At 40.2% G+C, this 25,378-nt stretch overlaps 1 protein-coding gene across 1 annotated transcript in view; it reads left to right on the forward strand.

Annotated features, from left to right (window-relative positions):
* Positions 1 to 25,378, forward strand: part of ARHGAP15 (Rho GTPase activating protein 15) — a 1,708,250-nt gene that overhangs the window by 437,333 nt on the left and 1,245,539 nt on the right. The gene's annotated exons all lie outside the window — the stretch shown is intronic.

The following is a 25,378-nucleotide window of genomic DNA, read 5'->3' on the forward strand; positions in this document are numbered from 1 at the left end:
GGCGTCCCCAGGGAGTGCAAACAAACACCACCAAATTAGGACTCATGTAATGTTATAACCATCAGAGAGTGTCTGCTTGATCCCTAACTCTGTAACATTATATATCACAAGAATGTCTCATTAGGTTGCGGATACTCCAACTGTAACTGTGTGTAGTCACTTGAAATAGTAAACAGATAGCTTGTTGCCAGTGAGTTAGAACAGTCACAGAAAACACAACATGTTACAGTATTTGTAATCCTTAATGAGTAAGTACTACCGAGACCTCAATAACATATCCTGTAACTGTATCAATGTTATGGGTCTAATGTCCCTCCAAACTGCCCTGCTTCTGGCCACAAGTAGTATAGTGGGGAGCTATATACGTAATTCCGGCCCAAACACACACTCTAGAAAACTTCACTTGCGGTATCATATACTGCACCATGTATATGGTTCCTTACTGAAAAAGGATGTGGTACAACCCAAAATAGCATGTGCAGGAGCTGCGAATATCTCATACCCTCGTGGCAGCTAGTAGCCTTTGGCTTGCTCAGATCGAAGACAAAACATGGATAACAGTGTTACCTACTTCAGTGCATGTATACTTTCCAGGTGATACCGTGAGACTCGTTCATCGCCGTATATTTTCAGTGTGGTTGTTGGGGCCCTCCAACGAAGAATTCTGTTCTCACCTCACGTATCAGGTTAGCATTTACCAAGAACAATTTCCGTGGCCCAGACAGCAAGAGAGTAGGTCTCGGTGGTGGCGTCTGACCGTTCCGACGCGCGTTTCGGGACTCCGCCCCTTTCTCAAGGAATTTGCAGGTACTAGCGGGGAGGTGCTGCTTAAACAGAATCGCATGTATCCCTATTGGGTAATTGCATACACACCTCCACTCTGAAATCACACCACACATGTACGAATTTGTTATCATTGCCTAGTTTGAAAACGAATGTATATCAGACTCACGAATAGTTACCAGATATAGCACAATGAGTATTATAATTGATAAAAAGCCAAATAGTTAGAAACCCGCCATTCAATTCTAAAGCAGAATATATTTCACGACAACCAGAATATATACATAAACGGAATCTATACACAACAGAAACAAAAATGTAACGAAATGGCATATTCCATACCTAAAACATAAAAACTAGTCATATTTCAAAATCAGAAACTACCAATGTAAGCTCAAAAATAATTATACCATATCTGCCATATATCGCAACTCAGTAAATGGAATCTCCACCACCGGTATTACAAGAACAGATAATACCAGTGCAAACTCAAGAGTAATTATGCAAAATTTTCTGCCATATATGGCAACTCACTTAAGGGGATCCCTATAGCCGGATACCCTCTCTACATTCAAATTAAAAGTTAACTAATATAAAGTTGAGCAGTCATATGACTTAAATGAACCCCCCACACAGAAAGACGTCTCCCAGGGGTCTCAGAAGAATTTATTATTACCTAATTTCAAATTGGTTCAAGAAATCATATCTTATTTGACAAAGGAGTCACATAGAGGTGATTAGTCCACATAAAATATACAGAAACAGCTGATAATATTTTGGAAAAAATTGTCAAATCTAACAGCTATTTCTATATACAAAGAACTGAATATCATGTATAGCACACAATTATCAAGAGACCAGGTCAGACCTATTCGATGTCTCATGAGGTACTCTGACTATATATATAAGTATCTCATGAAGATCAGATATGCTAGTTATTAAATCCAAATTGGACAGTGCTAGAATCCACTTCTTATTCGCCTTTACTATCCAAGCCTAAAAGAGGAACAAATTGTATTTATACCTACAAGAATGAGGAGAGAAAAACTCTCTAAGTTAGAAAATGAAAGCATTGCAGCTCAAATGAAGTTTCCCCAGGAAATATCTCTATTCAAGCCTTTGGGGACCATAGTGTCTAATTGTCTAATCCATTGTGCTTCTTTTCTAAATAATATTTTCTGTCTGTCCCCTCCTCTGCGCAGAGGGGGTACCCCATCAATGACTTGAAACCGCAACTGACTCTTATTGTGTGCAAATTGAGTGAAATGATGAGCCACAGGTGCGTCTTCATCATCCTTACCTATGGCTGCTTTATGTTGACGTATCCTGTCACGGACAGTCTGGGTGGTCTCTCCTACATATGCCAAGCCACACGGGCACTTGATAGCATATATGACATATTTCGAATTACAGGAGAACCTGCCATTGATGGGAATCCTTTTACCCGAAAGTGGATGGGTAATATGATCCCCTTGTAACATAGAGTGACATTGAGCACAATTCATACAAGAAAAGGAGCCTTTCTTAGCAATTTCAATGGATTTTCTCATGGTTCCCCAATCAGCACGTATCAGTTCATCTTTCAAGTTTCTATTTCTCCTGAAGGAAAACAATGGAGTCTCATTAAAAATCTTTCCCACGTGAGTATCCTCTCTCAACAGGTGCCAGTGTTGCAATATTATCCTTTTCAGAGCTTTACTGTGTAGTCCAAAATGGCTTACAAAGGGCACCAAAATTTTTTTTGATTCACAAGTAGTTTTACTCAATAGGCTTGCCCTATCAATATCCATCACTTTATTCATATTATCTGTCAGAATATCCATTGGGTAGCCTCTATCCAGATATTTTTGTGACATTTCATCCAATCTCTGTAAGCAAATAATTGGATCATCCACAATCCTTTTAGTCCGCAACAACTGGCCCAATGGGAGGTTCTTAATCAGAGAGGGGGGATGGAAACTTTCATAAAGTAGCGTGTTATTCCTGTCCGTTTCTTTAGAGAATAAGTCACTTCTGAGTTTGTTGTCTACAATCGATATCATGGTGTCTAAAAAGCTTACTTTTGTCTTACTTGCTTCCATGGTAAATTTTAATGATCCATGAGCCGAATTTAGTTTTGACACAAATTGTGTAAGACCATCATCACTGCCAGTCGAAATAAAAAAGATATCATCTATGTAACGATACCAGCCCAATATGGACTTTTTATACCCCTCATCCCTGAAGACCACATCTTCCTCGAATTTGCCCACAAAAAGGTTCGCATAGGTAGGTACTACATTTGAGCCCATTGCCATCCCTTGCTTCTGGACATAGAATGTGTCTTCAAACAAGAAGAAATTTTCATAAAGAATGATCTAGCATATCTGATCTTCATGAGATACTTATATATATAGTCAGAGTACCTCATGAGACATCGAATAGGTCTGACCTGGTCTCTTGATAATTGTGTGCTATACATGATATTCAGTTCTTTGTATATAGAAATAGCTGTTAGATTTGACAATTTTTTCCAAAATATTATCAGCTGTTTCTGTATATTTTATGTGGGCTAATCACCTCTGTGTGACTCCTTTGTCAAATAAGATATGATTTCTTGAACCAATTTAAAATTAGGTAATAATAAATTCTTCTGAGACCCCTGGGAGACGTCTTTCTGTGTGGGGGGTTCATTTAAGTCATATGACTGCTCAACTTTATATTAGTTAACTTTTAATTTGAATGTAGAGAGGGTATCCGGCTATAGGGATCCCCTTAAGTGAGTTGCCATATATGGCAGAAAATGTTGCATAATTACTCTTAAGTTTGCACTGGTATTATCTGTTCTTGTAATACCGGTGGTGGAGATTCCATTTACTGAGTTGCGATATATGGCAGATATGGTATAATTATTTTTGAGCTTACATTGGTAGTTTCTGATTTTGAAATATGACTAGTTTTTATGTTTTAGGCATGGAATATGCCATTTCGTTACATTTTTGTTTCTGTTGTGTATAGATTCCGTTTATGTATATATTCTGGTTGTCGTGAAATATATTCTGCTTTAGAATTGAATGGCGGGTTTCTCACTATTTGGCTTTTTATCAATTATAATACTCATTGTGCTATATCTGGTAACTATTCGTGAGTCTGATATACATTCGTTTTCAAACTAGGCAATGATAACAAATTCGTACGTGTGTGGTGTGATGTCAGAGTGGAGGTGTGTATGCAATTACCCAATAGGGATACATGCGATTCTGTTTAAGCAGCACCTCCCCGCTAGTACCTGCAAATTCCTTGAGAAAGGGGCGGAGTCCCGAAACGCATGTCAGAACGGTCAGACGCCACCACCGAGACCTACTCTCCTGCTGTCTGGGCCACGGAAATTGTTCTTGGTAAATGCTAACCTGATACGTGAGGTGAGGACAGAATTCTTCATTGGAGGACCCCAACAACCACACTGAAAATATACGGCGATGAACGAGTATCACGGTATCACCTGGAAAGTATACATGCACTGAAGTAGGTAACACTGTTATCCATGTTTTGTCTTCGATCTGAGCAAGCCAAAGGCTACTAGCTGCCACGAGGGTATGAGATACTGCACATGCTATTTTGGGTTGTACCACATCCTTTTTCAGTAAGGAACCATATACATGGTGCAGTATATGATACCGCAAGTGAAGTTTTCTAGAGTGTGTGTTTGGGCCGGAATCACGTATATAGCTCCCCACTATACTACTTGTGGCCAGAAGCAGGGCAGTTTGGAGGGACATTAGACCCATAACATTGATACAGTTACAGGATATGTTATTGAGGTCTCGGTAGGACTTACTCATTAAGGATTACAAATGCTGTAACATGTTGTGTTTTCTGTGACTGTTCTAACTCACTGGCAACAAGCTATCTGGTTACTATTTCAAGTGACTACACACAGTTACAGTTGGAGTATCCACAACCTAATGAGACATTCTTGTGATATATAATGTTACAGAGTTACGGATCAAGCGGACACTCTCTGATGGTTATAACATTACATGAGTCCTAATTTGGTGGTGTTTGTTTGCACTCCCTGGGGACGCCCTGGGGGTGTTATTGATTTTTCTATTTTTTCACTATTTGCTGCTTTTTTCTTTTCTATATTTGGTGCTGATTGTTTGAGTACGGATGTGTTTGGTGGATGGGGTATGTGTGGATTTGAATGAACTTGCATCATATATTTCCCCTATGTTTGTTATAATTGCGTAGTGTGAAAGATCACACTGGAATATATCCTTTGTTGAAGAATTAAACTTCTTTATTCTAAGACTCATTGTCTGGGATTCTTGATTTTTTATTATTATTTAGTCTGGGACCGGACTTTATCCCGTGCCTGAGCATATTATCTAATATTGGGTGGTGCGGTCACCTCATATTTCACATTCATATTTTTGTGTTGGGTTAGCACACTTGAGAAAATGTGATCGGCTTTGCAAGCAAGTAACAGTGTTTTTTTTCCACTTTTGTTCGGCTCCATTGAATTCTATGGGGGAATAGGTCAACACGGTTGTGATATTTAAAGTTCGGCTTTTTGTGCCCAAGTGAAAACCTTTTGCTTTTAACTTGTATTAAAGGGACAGTCAAGTAAAAAAAAAACTTTCATTTTTCAAATAGGGCATGTCATTTTAAACAACAATTTACTTTTATCAACAATTTTGCTTTGTTCTCTTGGTATTCTAGTTGAAAGCAAACCTAGGAAAGCACATATGATAATTTCTAAGCCCTTGAAGGCCGCCTCTATTTTATTTACTTTTCCCAGCAGGGGAGAGCAAGCTCATGTAGTCCATATAGATAGCATTGTGATCACGCTTGTGGCTAGTGGCAGACACTGCACTAATTGGCTAAAATGCAAGTCAATGGATAATAACTAAAAGTCATGTGATTAGGGGCGATCAGAAGATGCTTAGATACAAGTTAGTCACAGAATTAAAAAGTGTATTAATATAACAGTGTTGGTTTTGCAAAACTGGGGAATGGGTAATAAAGGGATTATCTATCTTTTTAAACAACAACAATTCTGGTGTTGACTGTCCCTTTAAGTGTGCAACCTGACGCAAGCTAAAAGCTGAAGTCTAACGGGGTTGATGTTCGAGCGGGGGCACAAACTACTGCTCCACTTGTAATCTAGCCTTAAATGTGCTGTTAACAACAAGTAAATATAACTGTTTTTTATACACAGAAAGGGTTAAAGTTTAATTCTAAATATTTTTGCACCCTCATAAATGCAAGGAGGTTGGTATAGTCGCAGGCTATGGCCCCAGAGCAAAAGCAAATGTGCAGCTTTTAAATTAAAGTTTAATTGACAGCAAGTAAATAGAACTATTTTTCTGCACACATAGTGGTAGATTTATCAAGCAGTGGATGCTGCAATCTACCCCCAAAGTTACCGGCTCGCCAGAAACTTAAGTTAAGAAGCAGCGGTCGTAAGACCGCCGCTCCTTAACTCATCCACCACCTCTGTATTAGCAATAATTCTTCTAATAAAAGCTATAGCTGCTTCATAAGTGTATTTGAGTATGCACCGTGCACCAGGATTTTAAACACAGCACTTGCTTAGAAAGCCTAAGGTGCTTGTACCATCTGCTAATGACTCAATCTGTTAATTGCTGAGATGATACAAGCCCCACTGGTGCCCTGAGCAGCTCTAGTATTTAAAATGCTGGTGCATGGAGAATATCTAGCTATGTTTCACATGCACATGCAAAGAAAAATGTTAAAACCAAAACAGTGATAACTTTTACTAGAAGCCCCTTTGCCAATACATATTGTAAATATGTTTCTATTAAAAGATGTAATTAATCTATGTGCATTTAAATTTTGACTAGAATGTCCCTTAAAGCTCTCCACTAGCTCTGAATTGGAAGTTTAAAAAACCCTGCACAAATTGACAACCCCTGCGCAATGCTGCCCACTCTCTATGATCACAGGCAAACAGGTTACCTAGTTGGGAACCTTGTCCTATGTCATAATGATGAATGGAGCTCTAAATCTCTTATTACAAGTAAGGATCACACACTAGTACCTAAGACCTTCCCTTTGTTTTTTTTATATTTGCTTATCTAGACTCCTCAGCTACCTAATTGAGCCAGATTGCATTCTAGCAAAAGTATTAATCACTACTAGTACGTTGCTGTCATAAGGGGTTAAATTACTTGGCTGTGGGACACATTATATTATATTCACACTTTTACTAAAGATTACACAGGGGGGGGGGGCAATTTATCAAGCCCTGTATTGATTCGTACGCAGCTGTTTTCACAGGAACCTTCAGGCTCACCGGAAACAGGAGTTAAGAAGCAGTAGTCTTAAGACCGCTGCTCCTTAACTCGTCCACCACCTCTGAGGCGTAGGACAGCAATTATCCCGATCGGATACAACTGGCTGATTGACACCCCCTGCTAGCGGCCGATTGGCCACAAATCTGCAGGGGGCGGCATTGCACAAGCATTTCACTAGAAATGCTTGTGCAATGATAAATGCCAACAGTGTATGCTGTCGGCATTAATCGATGTGCGGCGGATCATGTCTGCTCGCACTATAATAAATTGGCCCCTACACCTCAACATAAAATTAGGTTAAATACACATAGTTGTGCATTGCTGCTCCTTGAGCAAAGCATACCAAGAGATTGAAGCAAATTTGATAAACTGGAAAGTTTAAAATTGCATGTTCTACCTAAATCATGAAAGAAAAAAATTTGGTTTTCATGTCCCTTTAACTGATGAAGGGCCAGATTACAAGTGGAGAGCTATTTAATGCTCCCGCTTGAGCGTTATCTGCGCTAGAAGTAAGCTTTTTGTGCATGCGCTTGTATTGCAAGTTGAAAGTAAACTGTTTTCACGCTAACCCGACGAGCGTAAAAAGCCAAACGAGAACCTATTCTCCCCTAGAAGTCAATGGAGCAAAAAAAGTGAGGAAAAAACACCCCACTCTCTCACAAACCCGATCGCATATTCTCAAGTGCACTTACACAACATGAAAATATGAATATTTTACATTCAAATGTTCTGCACATAGAAGAATATGTTTTATTTATTCATAAATACATGTTTCTATATATCTGATGGTATTTTGGTACAATATATATATATTTATATATATATATATATATATATATATATATATATACAGTATATATATAGAAATCTTTAGGTTAATAAGCACTCTCACCAAACTAGTCAGGTAGGCACCAGGGTGCAAAAATAGGAATAATAGACTAGCAAGAAATAAGCACTCTCTGGTTTTTTAAAACAAATAGTATATTTAACTAGCGTGATGTTTCAAGGTATTCACCCCTTCCTCCTTCCTGAGGAAGGGGTGAATACCTGGAAACGCCAAGCTAGTTAAATATACTATTTGTTTTACAAAACCTGAGAGGGCTTATTTCTTGCTAATATATATATATATATATATATATATATATATATATATATATATATATATATATATATATATATATATATGTGAAAAAAGAGAAAGAGAACAGCACTCCTGAGATAGAACAAAAGCTAGAATAACTTCCATTGCAACTCAGGGTGCGCGTTCTTTTAGCACACTATGCCCCTTCACAGTCTGACCCTGCCCAATGACAGTGCAGCGCCAAAATACCAGGCAATTCCTCTATGAACAAGGGAAGCTTTTGTTCTGTCTCAGCTGAGTGCATCTCTCTCTCTCTTTTTATATTTACACAAATTGCTCTTGGGTCTCCCTAAGAGTAATGGGGAAACCAGACGTGGACTCCGTGCACACTTGTACTTAGAGAGATGCAACTGCACCTCACTGACGAGGCCCACAGAAGGCCAAAACGATCATCTGGGGATGTTGTTTTCTCTTGTTCAGAGAATTGCCTGGTATTTCGGTGCTGGACTGTCATTGGGCAGGGTCAGACTGATATGCTACAGGATATTTTTTTCTCTGTGAAAGGGCATAGTGTGCTAAAAGAGTATGCACCCTGAGTGGCACTGAAAATGTTCTGCAATCTAGGAGCTGCTGCTTGGAGGATTTCAAATTTTTACCGAGCTAGTGATCCCTCACTACTTGATCGTATAAAAATTGATATAGTATAGAAAGGATAGAAAACCTTAACAGTGCTAAACTCACAAGAAATATTATCTAGAGACTAGAACCTGCTTAACCAAATAGCAATAATTAATTCAATACAGTATGGCAATGGGACATTTGAAGCAAAGGAAACGATTGTATCAAAATATCTCCTCTACATTAATAGATTTATGTTTAGTACAAAAATATAAACAGAGTCCGAAAAGTGTCCACCAATCTTAACAGATAGTTACAGATGGTATGTAATGATTCCCAGCAGGGACAGCCTGTCTACTTACAAGATGTACCCCCAATCGTATGAGGTAAGGATTCGGCCGTACAGGGAAATAGCCGGATTCTTGGTGGGGGAGAGGTCTCTGTTTACAGATGCTGAATCCTGTCTCCTGGATCTCGTCTCCTAGAGCCCTCCTCTTTCTCTATCCGTAGTTGACAGCTATCCATGGTGGCCTCAAAATAATGGAAACAAAACAAAAACAGCGAACATAGCATAATACAGTTTGATTAGCTATGGGTGTTTACAGGTTAAAATTGCATTCACAAATATACCCTCAATCATTATGAAGTATCAGTACAGAATTGACAAGTGGGTAAGCAGAGAGCTTCGGTCCGCTGCTCCCCAAATTCTGTGAAAAACAAAAGTTCTTACGATACAACACCTTTGATAAAACCTGATGCGTTTCGAAATATGTAAACTTCTTCATCAGAGGTAGGTGTTCGTGTGAAGCCGGCTTCTATTTTAAACTCCCACTCGTTACGTGGCTGGAGGGCATGTACCTGACTTGGATCAAGATTGGTGTATTGGGCCACTTTTCGGACTCTGTTTTTATATCTATTAGTGAAGAGGAGATGTTTTGATACAATTGTTTCCTTTGCTTTAAATGTCACATTGCCATACTGTATTGATTGAATGTATGCTCTTTGGTTAAGCAGGTTCTAGATAACAATTTTTGTGAGTTAAGCACTGTGAAGGTTTTCTATCCTTTCTATAATATATATATACTGTATTTTATATATATATATATATATACAGGGAGTGCAGAATTATTAGGCAAATGAGTATTTTGACCACATCATCCTCTTTATGCATGTTGTCTTACTCCAAGCTGTCTAGGCTCGAAAGCCTATTACCAATTAAGCATATTAGGTGATGTGCATCTCTGTAATGAGAAGGGGTGTGGTCTAATGACATCAACACCCTATATCAGGTGTGCATAATTATTAGGCAACTTCCTTTCCTTTGGCAAAATGGGTCAAAAGAAGGACTTAGGCTCAGAAAAGTCAAAAATAGTGAGATATCTTGCAGAGGGATGCAGCACTCTTAAAATTGCAAAGCTTCTGAAACGTGATCATCGAACAATCAAGCGTTTCATTCAAAATAGTCAATAGGGTCGCAAGAAGCGTGTGGAAAAACCAAGGAGCAAAATAACTGCCCATGAACTGAGAAAAGTCAAGCGTGCAGCTGCCAAGATGCCACTTGCCACCAGTTTGGCCATATTTCAGAGCTGCAACATCACTGGAGTGCCCAAAAGCACAAGGTGTGCAATACTCAGAGACATGGCCAAGGTAAGAAAGGCTGAAAGACGACCACCACTGAACAAGACACACAAGCTGAAACGTCAAGACTGGGCCAAGAAATATCTCAAGACTGATTTTTCTAAGGTTTTATGGACTGATGAAATGAGAGTGAATCTTGATGGGCCAGATGGATGGGCCCGTGGCTGGATTGGTAAAGGGCAGAGAGCTCCAGTCCGACGCCAGCAAGGTGGAGGTGGAGTACTGGTTTGGGCTGGTATCATCAAAGATGAGCTTGTGGGGCCTTTTCGGGTTGAGGATGGAGTCAAGCTCATCTCCCAGTCCTACTGCCAGTTTCTGGAAGACACCTTTTTCAAGCAGTGGTACAGGAAGAAGTCTGCATCCTTCAAGAAAAACATGATTTTCATGCAGGACAATGCTCCATCACACGCGTCCAAGTACTCCACAGCGTGGCTGGCAAGAAAGGGTATAAAAGAAGAAAATCTAATGACATGGCCTCCTTGTTCACCTGATCTGAACCCCATTGAGAACCTGTGGTCCATCATCAAATGTGAGATTTACAAGGAGGGAAAACAGTACACCTCTCTGAACAGTGTCTGACAGAATCCATGGATGGCAGGCTTTTGAGTGTCCTTGCAAAGAAAGGTGGCTATATTGGTCACTGATTTGTTTTTGTTTTGTTTTTGAATGTCAGAAATGTATATTTGTGAATGTTGAGATGTTATATTGGTTTCACTGGTAAAAATAAATAATTGAAATGGGTATATATTTGTTTTTTGTTAAGTTGCCTAATAATTATGCACAGTAATAGTCACCTGCACACACAGATATCCCCCTAAAATAGCTAAAACTAAAAACAAACTAAAACTTCTTCCAAAACTATTCAGCTTTGATATTAATGAGTTTTTTGGGTTCATTGAGAACATGGTTGTTGTTCTATAATAAAATTAATCCTCAAAAATATACCTAATAATTCTGCACTCCCTGTATATATATATATATATATATATATATATATATATATATATATAAATATAAAACATGGAAGGGAACTGCACTCCAAGACTGGACCAGGTCCTTTCCATTGCCTGAGTCCCTAACACAGCTACACCATCATGCGAGCTCAGAAAGCCAAACAGACTGAGAACAAAGAAGGGGTGCACAGGTGGATGTAATCACCCAGAGAAAATACAAAACATGGAAGGGAACTGCACTTCAAGACCGGACCAGGTACACATCCTGTGACTCAGCAACATCCAGCCCTGGGTGCTAAATAGCACTCCAAAAAAGCTGTGATGTCACCAGAGCCACAGGCAGTTAACCCCAGTCTGGAATGGGTGCAAGAAACAAGGGGGATTACAAACAAAAAGTAATACAACACATAGAAACACCCAGCACTCACCAGTTAGCTCACAGCTAAGATAAAATCACAACTGGAAAGGTTAGTTACCGCATCTGGCCAAATGGGAAAGCTCAGGCACCACGTCATATACGGGAATCGGTTTAGTGTTGTTTCAACTGCTTTTACACCCCCAAGGTGTGATATAACAGTATATAAGCTCCTCACATCCATTGTGACAAGTAGATTGTCTTCATCACTGATATTCTCTAGAGATCCCAGTGTGGTTATTAGATCTCCTGAGTCTCTGATATATGAATCCATCCATTTAACCATCGGTTTGAGCAGGGCATCTACATACTGTGCCAATGGCTGTAGCAAGGAACCCCTGGCTGACACAATTAGTCTACCAGGGGGATTCTGTTGATCTTTGTGTATTTTTGGCAGTGTATATATAATTGGGTGAATGGGGTGAGTAGTACTAAGGAATTTGTACTCATCTTGGTCAATCCAATCCTGTTGAAATGCTTCTTTCAATGGTATGTCTATGTCCTTCTTGAAGTCTTTAGTGGGGTCCCAGGTCAATTTCTTGTAGGTCAAGTTGTCCCCTAATTGGCGCAAGATCTCATTGAGATATTGTTCATAGTTCATTATCACAATTGCCCCACCCTTGTCAGCAGGGCGTATTATGATATTAGAGTCTGTGGCGATTGTTTTCAATGCCATTCTTTCAGATTTGCTCAAGTTAGGTCTGTGTTTTTCAGCCTTTGTTGTTTCAGAATCATTGGAGAGGAGTCTAGTGTATGTTTTAATACTTGTGCCACTAGTATTCGGTTCACACTTGCTCTTTGTTTTAAACCTCTTAGTCTCAATCCCTGATGTTGTATCCCCAAAATGTTTCTTTAATTTAAGATGCCTCTGGAATTTCTGTATGTCAAGGAACGTCTCAAAGTCATCATCCTTAAACGTTGGGATAAATGTGAGTCCTTTATTCAATAGGCTTATTTCTCCCTCATCCAACGTCCTGTCACTGATGTTTATAACAATGTCAGGATTGCTTATCTGTGTGGTAGTGGTGGTCTTCTTCCAGCAGTAGTTACCTCTCCTCGGGTGTGGCCTCGGCCTCTTGTGTTGGCAGACCTTGTAGTGACCCCTTAAAAATGGTGCATCGGAAGTTGTGGTTCCCTGGTCATGTTGTCTGTGTTCAATGTGTCCATATTCCATATCAGAGCCTGAACTACTGTCTACAGTATTGAGGAATCTAGATCAATAGTTCCATTGTTGCCTTGGTCTCTGTGGTCCTCCTTGTGTGTTACTACTGTATACCCAAGAGTATATTCTTTTGTCTCTATAATCATTATCCACCGTGATGATTTTTTGATTCTTAAAGGCCATTAGTTCTTTCTTATAGTCATTCATCTGGTTAGTGATTTTATCCAGTCATGCATCATTCGGATCATCCCTCAGAATCTGTATCAAACACAAACTGTTTATAATACCCAGAAAAAGAGAGACTGACTTGGCACTGCATATTATTTATCTCTTAAAGAATTATAAGAAGAACAAGATACCAAGGAGCTTTAGGATAAGGAACCAACCCACTATTGGGAGAAACAACAAGAATTTTTGTCTATGGTGGTGCCAGATATTGTCTATGGTGGTGCCACTAGGGGGCGTGAAACGCATCAGACGTTCATTCTATGTCACACCTGTTTTGCCTATAAGTGAATAAAGTGAGTTTTTTTAATTTAATGCTGGTGCTGCCTTTTCTATTTTTGTATGCTGGATTGTGGCAATTGATTAATTGCCCATTTTAGGCATTGCACCCAGTCACCACATGACTTTTCTGTCTAACTTTGCCAATACCACGGCGGCGTCAGTGACATCATCACCCTGAGCCACAGTCCGGACCGGCATGGGAGTTTGGAGCGGCCGCTTATCTCATACCTCCATTAAATAAGTGCTCTATGGACTTGATCCTATTAGTGATTAAAGAATGCACTAATATCCTCACCACAGTAAGGGATGAACTCAAGGAATTCAACACAAATAAGATACAGATTCTGAGGGATGATTCGAATGATGCATGGCTGGATAAAATCACTAACCAGATGAATGATTATAAGAAAGAACTAATGGCCTTTAAGAACCAAAAAATCATCACGGTGGATAATGATTAAAGAGACAAAAGAATATACTCTTGGGTATACAGTAATAACACACAAGTAGGAGCACAGAGACCAAGGCGACAACGGAAATATCGATCTAGATTCCTCAATACTGTAGGCAGTAGTTCAGGCTCTGAGACGGAATATGGACACATTGAACACAGACAACACGACCAGGGACCCACAACTTCTGATGCACCTTTTTAGGGGTCACTACCAGGTCCGCCAACACAAGAGGCCGAGGCCACACCCAAGGAGGGGTAACTACTGCGGGAAGAAGACCACCACTACCACGCAGATAAGCAATCCTGACATTGTTATAAACATCAGTGACAGGAAGTTGGATGAGGGAGAAATAAGCCTATTGAATAAAGGACTCACATTTATCCCAACATTTAAGGATGATGACTTTGAGACGTTCCTTGACATACAGAAATTCCAGAGGCATCTTAAATTAAAGGAACATTTTGGGGATACAACATCAGAGATTGAGACTAAGAGGTTTAAAACAAAGAGCAAGTTTGAACCGAATACTAGTGGCACAAGTATTAAAACGTATACTAGACTCCTCTCCAATGATTCTGAAACAACAAAGGCTGAAAAATACAGACCTAACTTGAGCAAATCTGAAAGAATGGCATTGAAAACACTCGCCACAGACTCTAATTTCATAATACGCCCTGCTGACAATGGTGGGGCCATGGTGATAATGAACTATGAACAATATTGCAATGAGATCTTGCGTCAATTAGGGGACAACTTGAAAAGAAATTGACCTGGGACCCCAACAAAGACTTCAAGAAGGACATAGACATGACATTGAAAGAAACATTTCAACAGGATTGGATTGATGAAGAAGAGTACAAATTCCTTAGTACTACTCACCCCAATCACCCAATTATTTATACCCTGCCAAAAATACACAAAGATCAACAGAATCCCCCTGGTAGACCAATTGTGTCGGCCAGGGGTTCCTTACTACAGCCATTGGCACAGTATGTAGATGCCCTGCTCCAACCGATGGTTAAATAGATGGATTTATATGTCAGAGACTCAGGAGATCTAATCACCACACTGGGATCTCTAGAGAATATCAGTAATGAAGACAATCTACTTGTCACAATGGATGTGAGGAGCTTATATACTGTCATCCCATACCTTGGGGGTGTGAAAGCAGTTGAAACAGCACTAAACTGATTCCCGTATATAGGTCCACAAAGTACCTTTATTCTTGATATTTTGGAGAAATGCCTTAAATTAAATTACTTCCGATTTGAGAACATCTTCCTTTAAATGATGAAGGATGGACGATGTTCCCCCATTTAAATAGGGAGGTGACCATGACAGTGCACTCCCACAGATTGAAGCATGATGGACACACCTACTGTATACTCTACACCCGAGAGATTTGAACATATTTGGCATGGCTTCCTCTGAACTTTGGATGATGGGTGAGCTACCATAACACTCCAGGAACCCTATTATGCTCTAATGGGAGATTTATCATAATGTGACTCTCAATATGTTAGGGCCTGGGCAAGATGGTGAATTATGTAAATATCATCAACATTCGAACGGGTTGAATGTTATCATACCGCAGAATATGTATAGTGCACATTTCCAATTTTTTTGTGTTAGACCCTGATTGCCAATTGTAAAAGTGGACCAATGATAATGAACTACTTCAGGTCCTACTGCATGAGTCACTATATATCATATACTCAGACACAGGTTCTATACGCTGTTGATAATATATTGAGTAATACACGGATAATGCATTACTTAGAGTTTGATGATTATGGCACATATAGGTCCAAGAGGTGGTATTAACGTAATTGACGTTGGCCATAGATATACTCTAATTTTTGGTCTATTTTCTTTAGGGCTGCTATCTTTTAGTTTAAGTATTTATTCATTTGCTTCTGCCTATTATTTGCTGTTGGATCCCCTGATAACAGTATATTGTAATATTGACCTACATGATACTTACACTAGACGTATAACTATATAATAACTGGGTATGACTAAAATTGCGCAGGAGAGGGGGAATACCGACAGAGGAGATGACTCTAGCCCAATGGATGTACGGTAGAATCAGCCAGCATATAACATATATTTAGCGTTATGTTTGGAGCAGGTAGTTTTTTACACACTATAACACTAGACATTTTGCTATACACACTGGTGTTTAAATCCCAGTAGTAATGAGATGTTTATTGACAATATGCACACACAGGACCAGTTTTCATATAACACTGACATGCTAATACACTAACTTATTGAACTGACTTAGCCTTACTACTATAATATTCCATATGCATGTTACTACTTAATCTGTTGATCGACCCTCACACTACTGTAATTGGCTATTACTTCTGGATGGGAGTTGACTTCATTTGAGTGCACACCCCTTTCTTACCTACGTCAGGAAGCTATGATATGCTAATTAGCCATGTGGATTGCTTGAATGACACGCAGATGTCGGATTTGTTACATCCGCATCTGTTTTCTCATTATATCGCTGTTTTGCTTTAGTGAGTAAAATACACGATGGGAAACAACCTGTACAGGTACAGAACTTATTTACACAGCCATTGGGTGACGGTTATGGATGATGCACACTAATCAACTTATTAGCTTAAGCCTTAAACACAGTACAGTTGTATATTGATGCAGGTCTGTGAACGGCAGGTTGATAGGACATAACGCTATATCCTCTGGCTCCATAAGACGGCCATTGTGTGTCTATTAATAAATGAGCAATAATGATCTTCAGATTGCCTTAGATGTTTTTCTATAATTGGGTTTCTATATATGATGTACTAGATGCGATTCTCTATATGCTTAAAAATATTATTCTACACAGTTCAGTGATATACATGCACACACTGTTATTTTGGATGTATTATTCTATACACTACTGCCATATATGTTTTTTATATAGATATGTTTTTTGTATAGATATGTTGGTTTGATATACAGTATATAACAAGGTGAAAGGTACTCTTGTATGACATAGACTAACTAATACTGAGGTGATTGTGATTTCTCTTGTTTATATTTTATGTTGAATGTCTATTCACATTTTTGTATTATACAAAGGGTGTGTTTTATTTGTTACTTGGCAACCATTATGTTGCCATGGTAACAATTTTGGCGCAATCTTCTGTGGTTTGGGCGCAATTTTTGTAATTGGTAGATGGGTGGGGCTTAGCTCCTATATATGTCACTGTCTTCACTTGCACTATTGTCTGGTCTGAGGAAGGGGTCTGTGTACCTCGAAACGTTACCATATTAATAAATTAAGTTTTGATCCAAACCCAGTGAGTGCAGTCCCTAATTGGAATAGACTGTGAATATAGTTGATCTGGCACCCTGGTTGATGACCCTATTCTGCATTGAGAGTGCAGATACACATGGAGGATATATATATATATAGTTTATAGGGATTTGCACTCTCACCACTTAAGATACAAGCCAGAGTGTCAGGAACAACAATATCCAATTCCAAATAATAGATCAAAAAACAATATGTTATTGCGTACAGTGACGTTTCGGGGAGCAAACTGTCCCCTTCATCAGACCAAGACAGTTGGCTCCGCCCAAACAAAACAACGAAAAAACACGTACCCGCCCGCAAGAAGAAAAAAAAAAAAACCTTGCCGCACCCACGAACTATATAAAAAAAAAATAACCTCTTGCACAAAGTATTAACAAACACCAAAACTTCCAAAATCGCAAAATAATAAAGTAATTAACCCCTAATCCGTAAACAACATAATTAAAATATTAACCCTAAACCGCTAACCCCCCACATTGCAATAAACCTAATTAACATATTAACCCCTAAACCGCCAACCCCCACATTTCAATAAACCTAATTAACATATTAACCCCTAAACCGCCAACCCCCCACATCACAATAAATCTAATTAACATATTAACCCCTAAACCAACAAACGCCCACATCACAATAAACCTAATTAACCTATTAACCCCTTAACCACCAACCCCCTCATCGCAATAAACCTAATTCACCTATTAACTCCTAAACCGCCAACCCCCCACAATGTAAATAACTAATTTAATTACTATGCCCCCTAACCTAACACTCCGTAAATTAACCCCAATACTAAGTTAAATTTAAATTACAAAAATATAATCTCAAATTACAAAGAATGAAAAACTCTCACAATATAGAAAAAAATAAACAAAATTATCAAAAATAAAAAAAATAAACCTAATCTCTATGAAAATAAACCCCCCCCCCAAAAAATAAAAATAAAAACACCCTATGAGGGTCCTCTGGCTCTTTAATTAATATGAACCTTCCTATAAAAGGCCCTGCCTCCCACCAGTCAAAGCTGGTATATTAAAGAAGTAGGAGCAGTACCTTTTCCTCCTATTCCTTTATCCTAGCCACTACCTCTACACCTGCTGGTGTTTCTCCTCGGCAGATTCGTAGGCTCCATTCCTGGGTCCGTTGCACTATACACAGCAGCATTCCGCTCTCTCTTCCTGCTTGCTCTTTTTATCCGCAGCACGTCGCTTTCCTGCGTGATGTCATCAGTCTCCTCCTATGGACTGTGAAGCCTGACCTCCGCTGCCTTCCCTGCTTCCTCCTCTCCCTCTCAGGAGCCGGCAGCCATTTACCATTCAGGAGCAGCAGGTAAGAGTTTCTCCTGCCCCGCTACACGCTCACTGAGGTTTTCCATACCTCCGCTTAGTTACTCTGGGGCTACAGCAAGACAGAAGGGTTTCCCTCTCCGTATATTGGGAAACCCCTCTGTCACATTACCAAACAGTGTTTAACAGCTTAGCATCCTGTGGCTACCTTCACTGATACCGCTAATGATTCTGTGTTACTTCTGTGTGCTAGCTGATGCATACCTGAACCTCTCATATCCTAACTAAATTCTATTATTTTGATTTGCATTTGGTTGTATTTATTGGCACAGTGAACAACCTTGTGAAGAAAACTGAGTCAATGTTTAGATGCTTACATAATATACCAGCCTCAAAATTAAGTCACTGTGGGGTGTTAATATTCCTTGTTATTTTGATTAACCTGCATCAGATATGGATCCCACATTGATTCCCAAACAAATTCAGAGTTTATCTGATAGGATGGATATTCTTGTGGACTCTTTTCACAAATTACAGGTAGAAAATCAAGCTGTTAAGGTATGCTTAAGGGAGGTCCTATCAGCTAAACCCAGCTCTCCAGATCAACATCCAGAGCCTCAGGTGTCTCCCCCAGAGAAATATACTGGTGACAGATCCCATTTCAGAGAATTTTGGAATGCCTTCCAGCTTATGTTTGTCCTAAAGCCCAAAACTTACCCAAACGATAAGATTAAAGTACTTATTGTAATCTCTTATCTGAGGGGTGATCCTAGAGTCTGAGCCAACATGTTTTATGAATCACAAGACCCAATTTTAGGGTCACTTGACCAATTCTTTGCTGAAATGTCCACCCTCTATGAAGACCTATATAAGCAGATCACGGCAGAGAACAATTTAAGAGCACTCAAATAATCCAAACACCCTGTAGAGACATACATTACTCAATTTAAAATCTATGCTAGGGATTCCCTATGGAATAATGTTTCCCTCAAGAACCAGTTTCATTTGGGACTATCAGATGATATAAAGGATGAGTTGTCCCACACAGACCTTCCTGACACCCTTGACGATCTGTACAACCTATCTATCAGTATTGACAGAAGGCTCAGGGAAAGACGCTCAGAGAAAACTCCACCCAGACGTATTGCTACACCAGCTCTACAGGGTCCTAAGGACTATCCCCAACCTATGGAGATTGGATTTATTAAAGGTCCCCTCACTCAACAGGAGAAGTCCAGAAGGAGGTCCATGAACTTATGTATGTACTGTGCATCCCCCACACATGAAGTTAAAGAATGTCCAAGTCTTCTAAGGAATAAAACCTGTAGGCAAACAATTTCCAACATTTGCTTAACAAAAAACACTTTTAAAACCCCTTATATTTTACTTCCCTTTACTTTACAGTGGGCACATCACAAGATCAGCTCTGAGGCCATCATTGATACAGGTTCCTGTGGAAATTTTGTTGACCAACACTTTGTAAATATTAATAAAATCCCTGTAATCACTAAGCTCAACCCAGTCTCTGTGAAAGTTATTGATGGTACTCTCCTTACTACAGGCCCCATTAAATATCAGACCATTCCTCTCACACTCTCTACTCGATCCGGTCACACTGATTCTATTGAGTTTGATGTTATATCTTCCCCTATGTACAACATAGTACTTGGTATGTCTTGGCTCAGGCAACATTGACCCAACATTAACTAGGAAAACTTAAACTTGACGTTTCCTCCAGATTTGATCCCTAGTAATCTAGTTACCAATTTCTCTTTAATCCCAGAACCTACTGTTCCTACACACTACCATGAATTCACAGACCATAGAGCCTATGACTGCCCCATAGACCTTCTTCCAGGGGTGACAATTCCATTCGAACATATCTATCCCCTTTCACGCCCTGAGTTAGAGCATTTAAAGTCATACATCGATGAAAACTTGAAGAAAGGGTTCATAAGACCTAGAACCTCCCCCTAGCACCTCCCCCGATGGATCCCTAACACCTATAGTTGATTACAGGGAGCTTAATAAAAATACCAGAAAGAACAGGTATCGCCTTCCCTTGATCCCTGAATTGATAGAAAGTTTAAGAGGAGCCACCGTGTTCACAAAATTGAACCTCGGGGGTGCCTACAACCTTATTAGAATGAGATCTGGAGATAAATGGCTTACAGCGTTTAGGACGCGTTACGGTCTTTTCAAGTACACTGTAATGCCCTTTGGTCTCCGCAACACTCCAGCAACATTTCAGTGTTTAATTAACAACATATTTAGAGACATTTTGGACGTCTATCTTGTTATCTACCTCGAAGACATCCTGATTTACTCTAAAAACATTGAGGAACATAGAGAACATGTCAGGACTGGATTAAGAGATAACTCTTTATATGTTAAACTAGAAAAATGTATATTTGACTCACAAAGCATATCCTTTCTTGGATATCATATCACATCTATCAGTATTAACATGGAGAGTACCAAAGTCAAAGCCATTACAGACTGGCCTCGACCCCAAAACAAGAGAGACATCCAGAGGTTTCTTGGGTTTGCTAATTTTTACAGGCGTTTTATACCTAACTTTGCCACCATAGCTAAACCATTCACCAATTTGACTAAACTAAATACACCATTCCACTGGACACCCTCAGCAGAATATTGTTTTACACAATTAAAAAACAAATTCACTTATGCACCCATCCTCCAATTCCCAGACACTGAACACCAGTTCATCCTCGAGGTGAATGCTTCTGAATATGCCATAGAGGCCATACTCTCACAAAAAAGTATCCTTCAAAGAACCCCTAAACCCAGTAGCCTACTACTCACGTCTTATGACACCTGCCGAGATGAACTATCCGGTTGGTGAAAAAGAACTCCTGGCCATTAAGTGCTCTTTTGACCACTGGAGACACTTATTGGAAGGAGCCTCCCAACCTATAGTGAATTACACCGACCATAAGAATCTTCAGTACCTGCAGTCTAACCGTACACTCTCCTCCAGACGGCTCCGCTGGAGCCTCTTCTTCTCTTGTTTACACTATGTTATTACTTACCGTCCAGGAAACAAGAATGGAAAGGCGGACACCCTCTCTCGAATGTACAACAAACCAACTCTTGACACCACTGCTTTGTCAGTGATACCCAAACATTGCTTTTTAGATATCTTATCGGCTTCTACCCAAGAGATCAAGGCTGCTCAAACAGCTGATCCTGAGACACCTCATGGTTTACTTCAACCTGACTCCCAGGGTTTACATTTCCATCAACAAAGATTATATGTTCCTAGTACTCTCTGCGGACAGATCTTCAAACAAATGCATATAAGACCCCTGGCAGGACACTTGGGTAAACACAAGACCTACGACCCCCTAAAACATTAATTCTGGTGGCCAAACATGTTCAAATCAGTGGAGGACTAACTAACATCCTGTACTATCTGTGAAATATCCAAACATTCACACAGACATCCTGTGGGTCTGCTTCAACCTCTGGCGGTACCCGAGTCCCCATGGAAAATGGTCTTGATGGACTTCATTGGCGATCTTCCCACATCCTCCACTTACACCACTATATTCGTCATTGTAGACTTATTCTCCAAGATGGCCACTTTTGTTCCTGCCAAGAGACTACCTACCTTCTCACAGACATCCGAGATGTTCATCCGAGAGATTGTTAGATTGCATGGAATACCACTCGTTGTTCTAAGCGACAGGGGCACCTAGTTTACTTCTCTTTTCTGGAGGAACTTATGTAAATCACTGCATATCAACCAACACCTCACCACTTCATACCACACTCAGACTAATGGCCAGACGGAGCGTACCAACCAGTGACTAGAACAATACCTCAGGTGTTACTATTCACAACAACAGGATACATTGGCATCATACCTACCCTTGGCAGAATTTGCCTACAACAACGCAGTCAACTCATCCACCGGATACTCACCTTTCTTCATTAATTACGGATTACATCTTCGTTTCAACCTCCTGCCTACTGTAGATACACCCTGTCCTAGGGTTAATGACCTGGTAAACGATATATCACTGGTATAATCATCCGTCTCTCATAACATACAACAGGCTCAAGCATCCCAGAAACACTACTATGACTTCCGCCATACCTAACAACCCACCTACACCATTGGGCAGAAGGTATGGTTGTCAACTAAAAATCTGAAACTTCCCACTACCTGTCGCAAATTCAACAAACTTTATCTTGGTCCATTCCCAATTTCCTCCATTAAGAATCCAGCAACCGTTACTCTACAACTACCTACCTCATACAGAATACATCCGATGTTTCATGTATCGCTGGTGAAGCCATGTCTCTCTGAAGCTGCCCACACCAATCAACTCCAGCCTGACCCTCATGTGGATCCCAGACTGCAATATGAGGTCCATAGCATTCTCGATTCTAGACGTCGAAATGGGTAGTTGTTTTATCTGGTCCATTGGGCTGGTTACGGACATGATGATGACTCCTGGGAGCCAGTGGACAATTTATCTGCCCTTCGGCTGGTCTCTCTATTCCACTGCCCCAATCCTGATCGGTCCTGACTGTGGTTCCTTGAGTGGGGGGCTATGTCAGGGTCCTCTGGCCCTTTAATTAATATGAACCTCCCTATAAAAGGCCCTGCCTCCCACCAGTCAATGCTGGTATATTGAAGAAGTAGGAGCAATACCTTTTCCTTCTATTCCCTTTTCCTAGCCACTACCTCTACACCTGCTGGTGTTTCTCCTCTGCAGATTCGTAGGCTCCGTTCCTATGTCCGTTGCACTATCCACAGCTGCACTCCGCTCTCTCTTCCTGCTTGCTCTTTGCATCCGCAGCACATCGCTTTCCTGCATAATGTCATCAGTCTCCTCCTATGGCCTGTGAAGCCTGACCTCCCCTGCCTTCCCCGCTTCCTCCGCTCCCTCTCAGGAGCCGGCAGCCATTCATCCTTCAGGAGCAGCAGGTAAGTTTCTCCTGCCCCGCTACACACTCACTGAGGTTTTCCATACCTCCGCTTAGTTACGCTGGGGCTACAGCAAGACAGAAGGGTCTCCCTCTCCGTATATTGGGAAACACTGTTTAGCAGCTTAGCATTCTGTGGCTACCTTCACTGATACCGCTAATGACTCTGTTACTACTGTGTGCTAGCTGATGCGTACCTAAACCTCTCATATCCTAACTAAATTCATCCATAAATGGGGCATTTGTATGGGCATTGCCCTTAACCCCTTAATGACCACAATGTACCCTGTATGTCACTGGTTGTTAAGGGTTTTTTCCGGACATAATATCACAAGTCTAGCAAGAACACGCTATTAATGCTCTCCCTCCAGCAGGCTTTGTGGAATAGAGCAGTCTCAAAGCTGGTGGCAAGACCACGCTATAAAACAATCAAGTCCCAAAAAAAGGCCAGTGACATACAGGGTACGTCGCTGGTCCTTAAGGGGTTAAAAAGACATTCAGCTCTTTTACTGCCCTTAAAAAATAAAAAAAAGCCTAAAACTAAGCCCAAAATAGGTACTCATCATTCCTGAAGTCTGACGGAGGTCTTCTTACTGGCGGCTCCATCATCTTCTATCTTCATCTGGAGTGAAGAAGGTGCAGAGCTGTCTTTCCCGATGCACGGATCCTCAGCAGCGGTCCTCAGTGGCAGTTATCAGCGGCGATCCTCAGCCATGGTCTTCAGCGGCGTGGAGGCTCCGCTTCATGCGTTCACCCGTGGCACACTAAAGAATGAATGCAAGGTACCCGATATTTATTGGGGTATCTTGCATTCCTATTGGCTGAAATTTTGAAATCAGCCAATAGGATGAGAGCTACTTAAATCTTATTGGCTGATTTGAACAGCCAATAAGATTTCAGTAGCTCTAATTCTATTGGCTGATTTCAAAATTTCAGCCAATAGGAATGCAATTTAGCCCAAATTTAATACGGTACCTTGCATTCAATTTTTAGTGTACACTGGAGATCGGATGAAGGGGAGCCTCCATGTCACTGAGGATTGCCGCCGCTGAAGATACCACTGCTGAGAACTGCTTCAAAGAACCGCTGCTCTGGATCCACGCATCAGGGAAGACCGCTCCGCACCTCTGCTCCGCGTTGCCTCCGCACAGGATGAAGATAGAATATGATGGAGCCACCTGGGATAAGACCTCCTCCGCTGGACTTCAAAAACGGTGAGTACCTATTTGGGGCTTATTCTTAGGATTTTTAAAAAAAAATTATTTTTAAGATTAGGGATTTAATGGGCTGTAAAAGAGCTGATTGCCCATTTAAGGGCAGTAAAAGAGCTGGATGCCCGTTTAAGGGCAGTGCCCATATAAATGCCCATTTAGGGTCAATGGGTAGTTTAGGTATTTTTAGTGTTAGGATTTTTTTTATTTTGGGGTGGTTTGTTAGGTGGAGGTTTTACTGTTAGGGGGTAATTGGTAATTTTTGTAAGTAAAAGAGCTGTTTAACTTAGGGCAATGCCCTACAAAAGGTCCTTTTAAGGGCTATTGGTAGTTTAGTATTAGATTGGGGTGTTTTTATTTTGGGGGATATTTTTTATTTTCATAGGGGTATTAGTTTAGGTTTATTTTATTTTTTTATATTTTTTTTTATTGAGACAAACTTACATTAAGCAATATTCAATCCAGAGCAATATACATAGCTAGTAGACCTAGAAAACAGATATTGTGGAATGTAAATTGAAGATTAATAAGGTACTAGTGGTCAATATAGAACAGTTCTTCTAGGCACCAGTACAATAAAATGCTGTCCAGTATTGGTCTTTGAAAAGTCTCTGGTGTTTTAACAAGTGTCTCAAACCTATATCTTTTTTTAATAACATGTTACAACTTTAAACATA

The sequence above is a fragment of the Bombina bombina genome, chromosome 1 (assembly GCF_027579735.1).
Source record: "Bombina bombina isolate aBomBom1 chromosome 1, aBomBom1.pri, whole genome shotgun sequence".
Taxonomy (NCBI): Eukaryota; Metazoa; Chordata; class Amphibia; order Anura; family Bombinatoridae; genus Bombina; species Bombina bombina.